The following is a 13,369-nucleotide window of genomic DNA, read 5'->3' on the forward strand; positions in this document are numbered from 1 at the left end:
AAAGGTGTACAAGACTTTATATCAGCATGTCTGAACTACTATAATGCCTTATATCAGTCCATACAGGATTATTACGGCCAAAAATGCTTGATTTTGCTGCGGCCTTTTACAAAATTTGCGATGCAACTTGCAAAGTTTTTTGTGTTTTTTTTTTTTTTGGAGGAAAACTACTTGAATTGGTGAAATTGCAATTGCACAAAATTGTTACGCATGATCTTTTGCAATGATGTTTTTTGGTAAATGAGACCTTTTAGCTGTACTCATTTTTGACGCACGTAACTCAAAGAGGGCTTTGGCTGAATGGTGTCACACAACGCGTCTTGACCCAAATCAGCGGACAATCTGCGATAATTTTGCGATAATATTTCGGTGATCACAATATCCTGGAGGGACTGTTATATAGGTGCTAAGTCCTCTTTAGCATGGTTAGAGTTAGTACAGAATGCAGTTATTATACTGCTTACTGCTTTAGGAAAAGGGATCACATCACCCCCATTTTAGCCTCCCTCTACTGGCTCCATGTCTACTACAGGAACCAGTTTAAGATTCTTTAATTGTTTTTAAAGCCCTTTACTCCCTTTAATTGGTAATTGCAAGGTTAAATGCAAAGAGTACTGCTAAGGGCACACTATACAGATTTCAAAATGGTAAAATCAACACACATAGTTTTATTGATGTTGTCATATTTTTACAGCAGACACCCATATTTATACAACACCCAGCAGTGGCAGCTTTGGGATTTGAACTCACAACCTTCTAACCAGTAGGCCAAAGTCTTATCCACTGAGCTACCATTATCCTACAAATACTAACCTAATGTTGTCCTTCACACTTAAAGCTGAGCATCAAAGATTTGTTACTTAGAGGGCTTACCAGCAAACCATGACTAATTTCCACTTCTTCACAAAAAGGCATGTGTGAAGTAGCTAAATAATAGTCCTAGAACACCTAGGTGGCCTGACTTTTGAAAATCACGCATAAAAATCGTGTAAAATGCACCTGGTTTGATGAAGTTGCGTATCAGGCTTGCAGGGTAGATCTCAGCGTTACATGGAATGTTCAGAGAGCAGGAGTTTTACAATGATGATGACAGAATTTCCGAGAAACTGCATTACTGAATCATTCAAAATACATAATCCTGTAGATCAGAGGGAGAAAAACTCTGAAAAAAGACACCCAAGCAATTTGGCTTTCAGAAATGTATTTGTCACCTACTAGATAATACACACTCACTGTCCACTTTAATCGGAACACCTGTACACCTGCTCATCTATGCAGTTATCCATGCACCTCAAGGGTCGATGTTTTGTGCATGCTGAGATGCTTTTGTGCTCAACACAGTTGTAAAGAGTGGTTATTTGAATCACTACAGACTTCCAGTCACTCCTGTCAGCCAAGAACAGGAATCTGAGGCTACAGTGGGTACAGGCTCACAGAAAAAAAAAAAAAAAACATTAATTGGTCCCTTTATAGTCTTCAACGGTCCAGTTTTGGTGAGTCTCTAAACTCTACAGAGAGTTTTGTGTGAGAAATTCCCAGGAGATCAGCGGTTTCTGAAATGCTCAAACCAGCCCATCTGGCGCTAACATCCCTGCCACAGTTAAAGTCACAGTCACAGAGATCACGCTTTCCCCCCATTCTGATGTTTCATGTGAACATTAACAGAAGCTCTTGACCTGTATCTGCATGATTGTATACATTTACTGGTGACATGATCACAATAAATACCATTTACGTTATATATAAGTGCCCTCCATTAATATTGGCACCCTCGGTAAATATGAGCAAAGAAGGCTGTGAAAATTGTCTTTATTGTGTAACTTTTTTAATATTTGTTCAAAAATTTCATAAAAATACTCTGCTCTCATGGATATCAAACAATTGTAAACACAACACAGGTTTATGCAAAAAAAAACTTTGTGAAATATAAGTGTGCCACAATTATTCGCACCCCTATGAATTCATATGAGAAAAATATACTTGAAGTATATTCCCATTGATATTTTGAATTTTTAGTACACCTGAGTGACTAGGAACAGGAAATTGTTCAACCATGACTTCCTGTTTCACAGGGGTATAAATATGAGGTAACACATAGGCCAAATTCCCTTGGTCATTCATAACAATGGATAAGACCAAGGAATATAGCTGTGATGTGCAGCAAAAGGTTGTGAGCTTCACAAAATGGGACATGGCTATAAGAAAATAGCACAAGCATTGAAAATGGCAGTTTCCACCATCAGTGTCTTCAGTTTGCCAGACACTACTGGAACTTCAAATGGGATCGGGTTCTATGGTCAGATGAAACCAAAATAGAGCTTTTTAGCAATAAACACCAGAGGTGGTTTTGGTGCACACAGAGAGGTAGCCATATGGAAAAGGACCTCATGCACACGGTTAAATATGGTGGTGGCTCTTTAATGTTTTGGGGATGTTTTTCTGCCAGAGGACCTGGACATTCTGTTAGGATACATGGCATCATGGACTCTATCAAATATCAACAGATATTAAATGAAAACCTGACTGCCTCTGACAGAAAGCTTCAAATGGGCTGTGGTTGGATCTTCCAGCAGGACAAAGATCCAAAACATACATCAAAATCAACACAAAAATGGTTTACTGACCACAAAATCAAGGTCCTGCCATGCCAAAAATAGCTAGGGTTTTATTTTACCCATCTTAACAGGGGTGGTGAGAATCATGTGGATAACGTTCTGTTGTCCTGAGGATCCAACACAACTTAGGACTAACTACGAAGGTGTTCAGAGATGATCGATACAGTCAGTTGAGGTCATAAGTTTACATACGCCTTGCATAATCTGCAAAATGTTAACAATTGAAAAAAATAGGAATCATAAAAATTGCGCTTTGTTTTTTATTTTGTACTGCCCTGAATAAGCTATTTCACATAACAGATGTTTACACACTACATTAAGAGCCAGGGGGATGTAAACTTTTGACAGGATGATAGGTGTAAATTGTTATTATTTTGTTTAAATGTCTTATTTTTTCCATTCAGTACTGCCCTTCAGAATGTACATGTAGTCTGTTGAATTCTTGAGCATCAGTGAATGTTTGCACCTTTTGTAATAGTTGTGTACAAGTTGTGTTCGAGTCCCTCAGTGTCAAATGTATATATACATTTATATATATATATATATATATATATATATATATACATTTATATATATATATATATATATATATATATATATATATATATGTGTGTGTGTGTGTGTGTGTGTGTGTGTGTGTGTGTGTGTGTTTGTGTATATATACACATATACATATATACACACACAAGTGCTCACACACATATATATATATATATAGGGTCTTTTTGTGTTTTATTTTGATCATTATTAAACCAAAAATATGCACTTGCATCCGTCTCCACCTCCAAACCCTGACAATTTTGCACATTCTAGTTCCTTAGAGTTAGAACTTAAGTTTAAAGCTCAAGATTGCTCGCAGTTCCACTTCTAGGGTCAATTTATAACGAGAAGGCTTCATGTCTTTTTTTAGGGGGTTCCTAGGTAAGTATAGTGTGCATGCAGAACATTTCGGGTTTGAGACTTCTCTTGTTTTAATTTTATTGAGGTAAGAAAGTGCCATTTAAAAAAAATTCCTCCAAACTTTCAGATTGAATATCCCTGGTGGGGGACCAGATACAAAAGTGCAATTTTCACAGAAATAAGTTCTGTATGGTAGCATTCTACTGTAAATTTTAAGTTTGAGATTTCACTGGTCACAGAGCTAGGGCTAGTAGAAATCTGGGGGAAATGTATATATTACTATATGCTGTCATTAAAAGCTTTTGTAATTAAGTAAGACAGGTATGCTTCAGCTCATTGAAGGCAGAAGTTTGTGTCTGCGAGCAACAATTGCGACTCATTAGCCAGCTTGAAGCTGTTTTGTCTACTTGCTCGATTGTTTCCATCGCACTCATTTTGTGCTTAATGTTTGCTTGGTTGAAAGCATCAAGCATTAGAACAGCTCACCGTTGTTTTTTCTAATCAGCTGTTTTCTCTAACATCTATGTTAAAAGCCTTTCTGCATTTCCAGTGTGTTTCTGTTAAATGAAAAGGCCAAAGCCTGATGTTTCAGGTGCAGCGTGAATGCTTTGACAATGTATGTAATATCAGAGGGACGTTTTATTGCAGCTGTTTGTCAGCCTTTCTCATTTGTATAATCCAATCTAGAATCGTATAATTGCTGATGTGGTCATCACACGACTGTATGCTCTTTGAATAGCTGTCTGCGGATTAAAGAACATGAATGCTAACTGAAGATATAGTTTTAAAGATAGTTATCATAATCTTCACTGTGGTTTATTTTTTGTCTCCAATCTGTATTTTACACAATACACAATACTGCCTTTTCATTCACATATAAAATTTCCAATACCCTTTATACCAGGGGTTCTGAAGCCAGTGACCTCTTTAGCTGTGAAAGAAATTCACAGACCCTCTCAATACATCTTTATTTTACAAACAATTCAAGTATTATGATTATTATTCAAATCTCTTCAATTTTCAGTCTATTTATTGGAGCCAAAGAGCTTTTTGCTTCTGAACTTTTCACAGACAGAACACAATTCATCAATGCTGACATTATTCAGAGGAATACATGTTTATAAAGGTTTGAATGAAGCCCATTTCAACAAGTGTCCAGTCAAAAAGAACTTAATAATAAATACTTTGATAGTTGTGGGTTGTGAGTTCCACAGCGGTAACAAATGATAAAATCAAAGACATCTGGGCTACGCTTTATGGACGTCATTTTGAGAACCATTGCTTTTTGCAATCAGAATCTGTGAAATGTTCCTGAGATTGAAGAAGCAGTAGATGGAATGCTCATTTCTATCTACACTCACAGCCTCTTGAATCCCAACTAGAACTGCTGTAAAATGTTCTCAGAAGTAAATGTACTGGTGAAAGTCATCCAACAATGATTCTGTGCAGATACTGTGGCCAAGTTGTCTGAGAGTGGCCATATGATGCCTTCCCCCTGGGCAAAATTGGGAGTGTATCAGATGGCATTTTGTGTCAGTGTTTGCTGGAGGGTGTTTATTAAGTGATGGCAAGTATCCTCTCTGTGATTTAGAAAATGTGTAACAGTACACCAGAGGGCATGCATTGTAGTAGAGCATGCTCTTGGCATTTGGATGTTCTTTTGATGACTAAACACATTTGGGGTTGGGGAATGCTTTTTCATCTTTTTCACTGCTGTGCTTGGTGGATATCACCACCATGGTCTATAGACAAACTGATTGTCCAGCCCCTACTATGACATGCCACTCTACGAGGAGCACCTCCTCCTCAAATGCATTACTTAACGGTGTGCCACTTCACGTAGTCTACTCTGCTGCTACCTGGGCATCACTACGTTCTTTCTCCAGGTTCTACAAGGTTCGCATCACCCCTACTAGTGGTGTGAGAGGAGCGGTTATCTCCAAAAACCTTTCCAGTTAGTCCTAAGATGTACTGGTTCCTCATGACTGTGTCATACTTTAACCAGGAGATTCCCCTGAAGGTTAAGATGGGTGAAATAGAATGCTAGTTATGCATGCATTACTGCCAGGCACCACTCGGAACCAGCAAATACTTTACCTGTATATAGGTAAAGACCAAAGGTAGAGACCAAATAACACTAGGGTTTATAACATATCCTGATAGTGTCACCACTTAATAGTGTTCATACCAAACTTCATTGAGGATGATCATCAAAATGCTGATCTTAGTTTTTGCTGAGGATGATAATCGTTGTGCTGATACTGAAGTGCTGATACAAAGAACTGATCATTTTTTTTTTTTTCAATTAAAGATGAGAATTCCTCAAACTCACCACAGAGCACATGAGGTGCCATTAAGCAATTTTCAGATGAAGGGAGACATATGCTTAAACTAACACTACTAGCACAGAAGGTAGTCATAGTGTTCATCAAATGACACCTAACGGAAGAAGGGGCCTCCTGACTTCCTTTCAAGTATGCCTGTGCAATCACTTCCTTTACCCTGGTGCATCTCATAGGCGCTCAGACAGCTGGTAACCTGCCAGCTGGCAATCAGTGGTCTCAATTCTCAACTGCAAAAACATCTAGGTTGATAGGTTTGTTAATATGCAGTGGCACCAATTCTTTTGGTAGAAATTCTAGGTTCAGCTACAGCGTGATATGGCTTTCCCCAACACAGACAGACTTTACGTGCTGACCACTAGCACATACAATTCATAGTGATAGCCAGCAAAAAAAGCTAAAGCTACTTTATATCTGCATCAAGCTGTACAAACTTGTGGTGGTTGAGGTAAAATGTGGTAAAATGTGGTGAGGTAAAAACTGTGGTGTTGTCAGTCCACACCAGTATGTGAGAACCCTTAGGGATTCTGGAAAATGTTGTAGCACTATCCACACAGCTTTTCAATTATGTTGATTTTCTGATATTGAGCTTCATTTTCCACACTGAAGTTTTTGCTGGGAGTCATTTGGCATTACAGTTTCCTTATTTGCAGGGAGAACACTCAAGGGCATGACTCGAAGGAAGACTTTGTGAACAGGCGCTGAGCATTCACATGGTCTGAGGTCAACATTCCCAGTTTAACTACAGCTACGTGTATCTCAGACAGATCTAGTATTAGCAGTGCGTGGCCACTCAGATTTTCCTTACTGCATCCATAGTGGCGATAGCTTTCAAGCTTCATCTTAATGAATTGCACAGTCTGCAGAGGAGTCAAGTGAAATTCATCCCAGAGCTTCCACATGTGAGATCAGAAGCTGTGACTGCCTTGGGCTGCTATTTGATCATCCTAACTGTACATATAACACTGTGGACAGTGTGTTCAGTAGCCACTGATCTGATGTTATCAAGCTCCAGTGCTTCAGCAGAGGGGAAATCCAGCCCACAATCAGCACTGTGTTTTCAGATAAGATACCGGGATGCAAGGGAACCTGGGTATGTTATCCACTGGAAGTGTGGTCACTCCCCTGTTTGGGACAATGGAAGTTTTTCTTCCTAGAGTGCTCAGCAGCTGTATCTGATATTTGCTTCACTTCCTGCTCTGACTATATAGCATCAGTGGAAGGTAACAAATAGTTAATAGTATTCCCATAACATGTGAGCGGCACCTTGTGTGTCACTGTCACCCTATGCTGCATTTAGGACAGTGAGTGCTTATGGTCATTTGATGATGGCTTGCTATTGGAAAAAGGCACAAGGTAATACTCCAGTAATGGGTCCCGGTGGTCCAGAACATAAGGAACTAGAATTTTTTTTTAAAGTGATACTGCTGCATTTGTATTTTTTATTTTTTTTTAAATTTACACTTATTATCCATTATCAGGTTTATCAGTTAAAAATCGATCAGTTTTCTACCAGTATATCAATGTAGTATGGGTACTTAAAGTGATACAAGTGTCAGGATCAAATGATTATATTGTGATATCATTAAATAAAGAAAATAACACAATGAAAATATATTTTTTGTCAGAACAGCAATCATTGCAGCAGCTGCATGTAAAGGAGCATTGAAAGCAGCATTGTTTTGCCTCTTCAGTCAGAGCAGCCATGTAATTTTCATATTAGTAAACAGATGATAAAGCCATAATCAGTTTATGTTCATGTTTGTTTTTTGTGTCACTGTATATAAGGAATGATAATGCTGAATGATACACACGTATGGGTTATAGAATATTTCCTGTTTTAATTTCCCACCATGATAATTCCAATACACAAACTGAGGGAGTATTCTATCTCTACTCCATTGGCACACGCTTATAATCAGTATAATGTATTCTGTGGCCTCTTACTAAAATACTCTTACTAGCCTTGCACTTCAATAAGGAGTGAGCTGCCTTGGTAGATAACTTATTTTTTATTGTCATTACTGATATAGAGACTTTGGCAAACTGCAGATCTGTTTACCAAGGGTCTTTACTTTGGTCACACTTGTAGGCAGCATCATATGGGCAGATCCTCCTCAGCTCCAAATCTTATCATTTTGTAACCTATTGTGTTTATACAGATCTAAGTTAACTTTCTGTCTCAAAGTGAACATTTTCTTTACTCTTTTGATTACCACTCATGTTTGCATTTTGAGGTAAATTTGGATAACTTATAGATGTGGGAACTTTGGCATATCTTGCTGGATATTTGGAGATTTTTGGTGATACACAATACAGTATGTATTATGATATTTAGTTTAACAAAAAAAAAAACAAACAAAAAAAACCCCACAGCACTGCCACAATCAACAAAGCAATATATTTTATTCAAAGTTACATAGCTTCAGAATTACTGTCACACATAATATAGATGGTAAAAAGTTGAGATGCACCGATGTATTGGCCGATAAAGGCAATATTTCACGTTTAAAAACATCCGATGATCAGGGCGGATTATATCCTGTTGATCAAAAGAGGGCGGGAAAACACACTGAATTTGTGCTGAATGTAAAGAAGATGTCTCTTCTGTGGAATTACTGTGAATTGCGTGATAATGATGACAAAACTGCAGTTTGTGAGCTCTGCACTTCTAAAATTTTACACCGCATGCTGCAGCAGAGCAGAAGCAGTGTGTATTTTTTTTGGCGTGCACATTAGCGAATGAGTGCTTGTACACCGGACGCTGCAGCAGTGAAGCGGGAGTTTCGGCGTTGAGTCTAATTTTTATTTTGCCGTGCTGCTCGAGCTGCTCAAGCTGAATTAAAGCGCCAGTACACCGTTGAAAGATTTAAATGAACATCAGTTGACAAAAAAAATAATATATATTGCAAAGAAAAATCTATTTGTAGAGTAGTATATAATTCTTATCCAGTTAATATTAATATATAAAAGTTTATATTATGTATGACCAGTTTGATGTTAATGATGGAGTAGAAATGCTTGTGTTTGTGGAGAGTGAGTGTGAGATTAACAGGAAGTTTTTTAGAATTCAGTCAATGTTAATATGAATTAATAAGTTAATAATCTTACCTTAATCTTCAGAATTGAGTTCATGTGTTCATGTTAATTAGAGTAATGTTTTTTCAGTTTATGAGACCAGTTACTGTCAAACAACTTGCTGAAATGGAGAGAATAAAGTTTTTATTTGTATTTCCTTCAGAATTGTGGAATTAATTATTATTCATTTAAAAGAAGGTATAAAAGGCAGAACACGGTATCGTTCGGTATCGGCTGATATCACTCTGAATAATCGGTTATCGGTATCGGCTGAGAAATTTAGTATCGGTGCATCTCTAATAAAATAAATTTCAAAAATATACGTTTCTAACAAAATCACTAGAGAAATATTGGGTAATAATGCTTGATAAGGTTAGAACCTGAGCGCTCTCATCAATACAATAGATTGTGGACTCTCCTCTTCAGCTCACTTCACAGGTATTTAATCAAGTTCCGGTCAGAGTGATTGGTTTGCCAAAAGATTGATTTTGTGGCCATTAAACCATTTTTATGTGTGTATGGACATAAATGTTGTGCTGGAAGATCCAACTATGACACAGTGTAGCTTCTTGTCAGAGGAAGCCAGATTTTCATTTAAAATCTCCATATACAGTGCCCTCGACTAATATTGGCACCCTTGGTAAATATGAGCAAAGAACGCTGTGAAAAATTGTCTTTATTGTTTAACCTTTTGATCTTTTGTTTCAAAAGAAATCATAAAAATACTCTGCTCTCATGGATATCAAACAATTGCAAACATAACACAGGTTTATCCAAAAATATCTTTGTTAAATATAGGTGTGCAGCAATTGTTGGCACCCTTTTAGTCAATACTTTGTGCTACCTCCCTTTGCCAAGATAACAGCTCTGAGTCTTCTTCTATAATGCCTGATGAGATTGGAGAATTCATGGCAAGGGATCTGAGACCGTTCCTCCATACAGAATCTCTCCAGATCCTTTTTTCCAAGGTCCACGCTGGTGGACTCTCCGCTTCAGTTCACCTCACAGGTTTTCTATGGGTTTCAAGTCAAGGGACCTTAATTTTGTGGTTTTTTATGGTTTTGTTAAATGTTTGCCAATAATTCTGGAACTGTAATATTTTACCTCCTCAGAGAATTGAAATGCTATAGGATATGTGTTAAATCTGATTTCTCTTTCTATATTCCAGGTAGAAACTGTTTAATCTTCATGTTGTTACTTTTACAGTGTGTGTATTCAGCCTCTGGCTATCACTAGGGTTGGTACTTCACAGGTCTAGAGTATTAGGCGAAGGCTTGTTTGGGTAACCAATTACTGTGGCTTCATCTGAAATGCCACACAGCTTGCATTGTTAAATAAAGGTGGCCACAAGCACAAATAAAAAAGGTTGCATGTGCTTTAACCCTTGATCTGCTGTGGTATCTGCGAAAGCTGGCAGTGGATAAAGGGGACCGGCCCTTCGCCTTCAGTGAGTCTCGCGCCACCAGCCAGACTCTAGGGTAGATGCTGTCCTGCCGTCCAAATGTCTCTAGCTAAAAATTACTCGCCAAGTGGGAAGGACCCTTTGAAATCACATGGCTGGTTGGGGAAGTTGACAATGAGGTATTGAAGACACACAGGGGCAACACAGGAAATTTGCCACCTCAATCTCATGACACAGTGGGGACAGGTGATCCCTCTCAGTGACAAAAAGAGTTGACTCGGGACCAGAGTGTTCAAAAAGACCAAATCTCACGCCGATCACTCTTGGAGACCATCCCCCCAGTATGTTTGTGACTAGCCAGCCATATGGCTCACCGAATACACAAGAAAAGTGGTTCAAAAGGACATATCAGGGAAAATGCTAGGGATGGGTATAATAAAGGAGGCACAGTCCCATCATGCTTGTGCTCAAGGCAGACATGGCAATTCATATCTGTGTGAACTTTTGTTTGTGAATGCAGTTAAAATTTTTTACACCTATCCAATGCCTCATATTCGACCCTGGATTTACCAGTGTGTATTGGCATGTTTCCCTTATTGTACAAGTCTTTTGCCTTTTTTCAGACCACTGGCTATGTATCAATGGCTAATGGACCGAGTACTACAGACTCACAATGCATATGCGGCTGCTTATTTAGATGAAATAATGTCCTTTAATAATGATCAGCTACAACATGTACAGCATGTAAGAGCAGTCCTAAAGTCCTGGAGACAAGCTAGCCTCATGGTGGACCTGGCAAAGTTTGTGATTTAGTGGATGGAGGTACTTGGGTCATGGGTAAGTGTGTCCCCAAAAAGACTACTGTGATTGTGGACTACCTGCAACCCATGATGAAAAAGGAGGTTTTCTGTGGGCTGACAGGATGTTGTTGTAGATTTGTGCTTAATTATTCAGCCACCAGCAGCCCTCTGGTGCTGTACATCAGCCAGAAGCTCTCCACATGAGCGTTTAAGTACAGCACCATAGAAAACTAGTGTCTGATCATCAAGTGGGTGTTAAGGGCCTTTCACACGGAGCGTGATTAATCATTACGAATGTACGATGCAATGACGCTCTTGAATCGAAACAATAGATCCGTATGGAGTTATTCACATTGGGCGCGACAAAGCAAGATTTATTTATTTTTGCTTTGATCAGCGCATCGATTTTTTCCCCTGTCAGTCTGCAATGAAACAGGCCGTCCAATTAGATTTTAGCTTTAGATCACATACCTGGAGCCACTGCTTTTGCACAAAAGGATGAGATTGGTGACGCTACAGCACAGAAAACTGTTTTGAAAACCAGTGTAAACACCAAAGAAAAGTATTCCGGAAGAGAGAAGAGAATAGATGTTGAGTTCTTGTTATCATTGGTGTCTAAGAACAGCGAACTTTTGATAAAAGTCACAGCGACTACAAAACATAGACAAAAAAAAGTAACTTTTTAGATATAGTGTATAATTGTAATCCCCTTTTATTCTTATTCTTATAGTTCTTTTCATCAATATATACATAAATCTTGTCTTTTATACTTATAGATTTTAAAAACTTTGCACAAATAAACAGGTTTTGTCCCACTACTGTGTTCTTGCATTATATTTCATTCATACATACATAAAACAGCTTGATGGTGCTGTTCAAAAAAACACAAAAAACTTTCTGCCTCCCTTTCTGGGTAGAATATACATAAAACAAGAAAAGTTCATTTCTGTGCTTCTTAACAGTTTGTGTTGTGGTGCTATGCGCCAACATTTAAGTGATTCTTCTTCTCAGTGGTCAAAGATGATAGGCCGACCAGCTGAATAATAGGTTGCGCCACCTAGTGTCCAGGTGTAAAATGCATTCTCAGTCAGCACCACCTATCATGCAGGCTTGAATTAGCTGAAGGCAATCAATTGTTTCAATTGCTTTTACACCGTTCGTCGGCGACTCGCTTCGCTTTATCATGTCGTGCTTAGTGTAAATGAAAATCCCATGATACTTTGAAAGGGGATGTCACCACATGAAGGATACCACATAAAGGATGCCAATAGGTCACTTGTTGGTATCTTGTGTTACATTCTTTTAAGTTCACAGTGGTTCACCTGCCAGGGTGCCGATGTTAGTGACTGATTTTTTTCTCTCATCAGGGGGTGGAATCGGTCACAGACCGGATGGCTCTCTGGTCTGGGTTGGGCAGTAGGTATATATAGCAGCTGGCAGCATGGTTTAGCATAGGTCTATACTGGAGGGAGCTGTTTGGGGAATGGAGGGTTAATGACTGCTCGTTCCCTGAGCAGTGAGATGAGCATGCATGTGTTGCCAAGAGAGAGAGAGAGAGAGAGCTGGACTGATGCAGTGTGATTTGTTTTGAAAGTTGTGTTACTATTTTAGTTAAAAAGCTCAAAAAGCACTCCTACCCTCAGTCTGCTGTGCTCTCTGAGAAGTGTGCTGCAATGTCTGTTACACTGTAATACCTTATATCTAGTGATGCGCCGCTTCTTAATTGGTCTGAAAGACCAGACAGGTAACAGATTGAATTGGACATCTTCTTCAATCCTGATCATTCAGTTATGTTTTTGTATGCAAAGTCAAGTAGTTCCATACACACATCTTGTTTGCCTTGGTGTTGTTTTCTGCCCATCATTTTTTTACTGCTATTTTTTGGTTTCTGCCCCAGAGCTTCCCTGTCCATGCACAGTCATCATTTTGTTTGTGCATCTAATCAGTCAAGTGTCAGTAGAGTCCTGTCAGCCAAGAACAAGTAAAGTATATGTAGTGTGTTTGTGTGAGTGAGTGAGTATGTATATGACTATACCACTAAAAAATATAATATGAACATAAAATGTAAGCATATACAGTATATAGAATTGTTTGGACAGTATTAACTTTTGTATTTGACCTTTCTATCATAAAGCTTTTGCATTCAGATGTGGATTCAGATTCAGGCTGTGAATTCTTGCACCATTTATTATTATTTTATACAACAACAACAACAACAACAAGAACAAAAAA

The 13,369-nt window shown here is 38.4% G+C and overlaps 1 protein-coding gene across 2 annotated transcripts in view; it reads left to right on the forward strand.

Annotated features, from left to right (window-relative positions):
* The window catches only part of LOC128620370 (cAMP-specific 3',5'-cyclic phosphodiesterase 4D), a 195,069-nt gene that overhangs the window by 10,104 nt on the left and 171,596 nt on the right, over nucleotides 1–13,369 (forward strand). The window lies entirely within an intron of this gene.

This window comes from Ictalurus furcatus, chromosome 16 (genome assembly GCF_023375685.1).
Source record: "Ictalurus furcatus strain D&B chromosome 16, Billie_1.0, whole genome shotgun sequence".
Taxonomy (NCBI): Eukaryota; Metazoa; Chordata; class Actinopteri; order Siluriformes; family Ictaluridae; genus Ictalurus; species Ictalurus furcatus.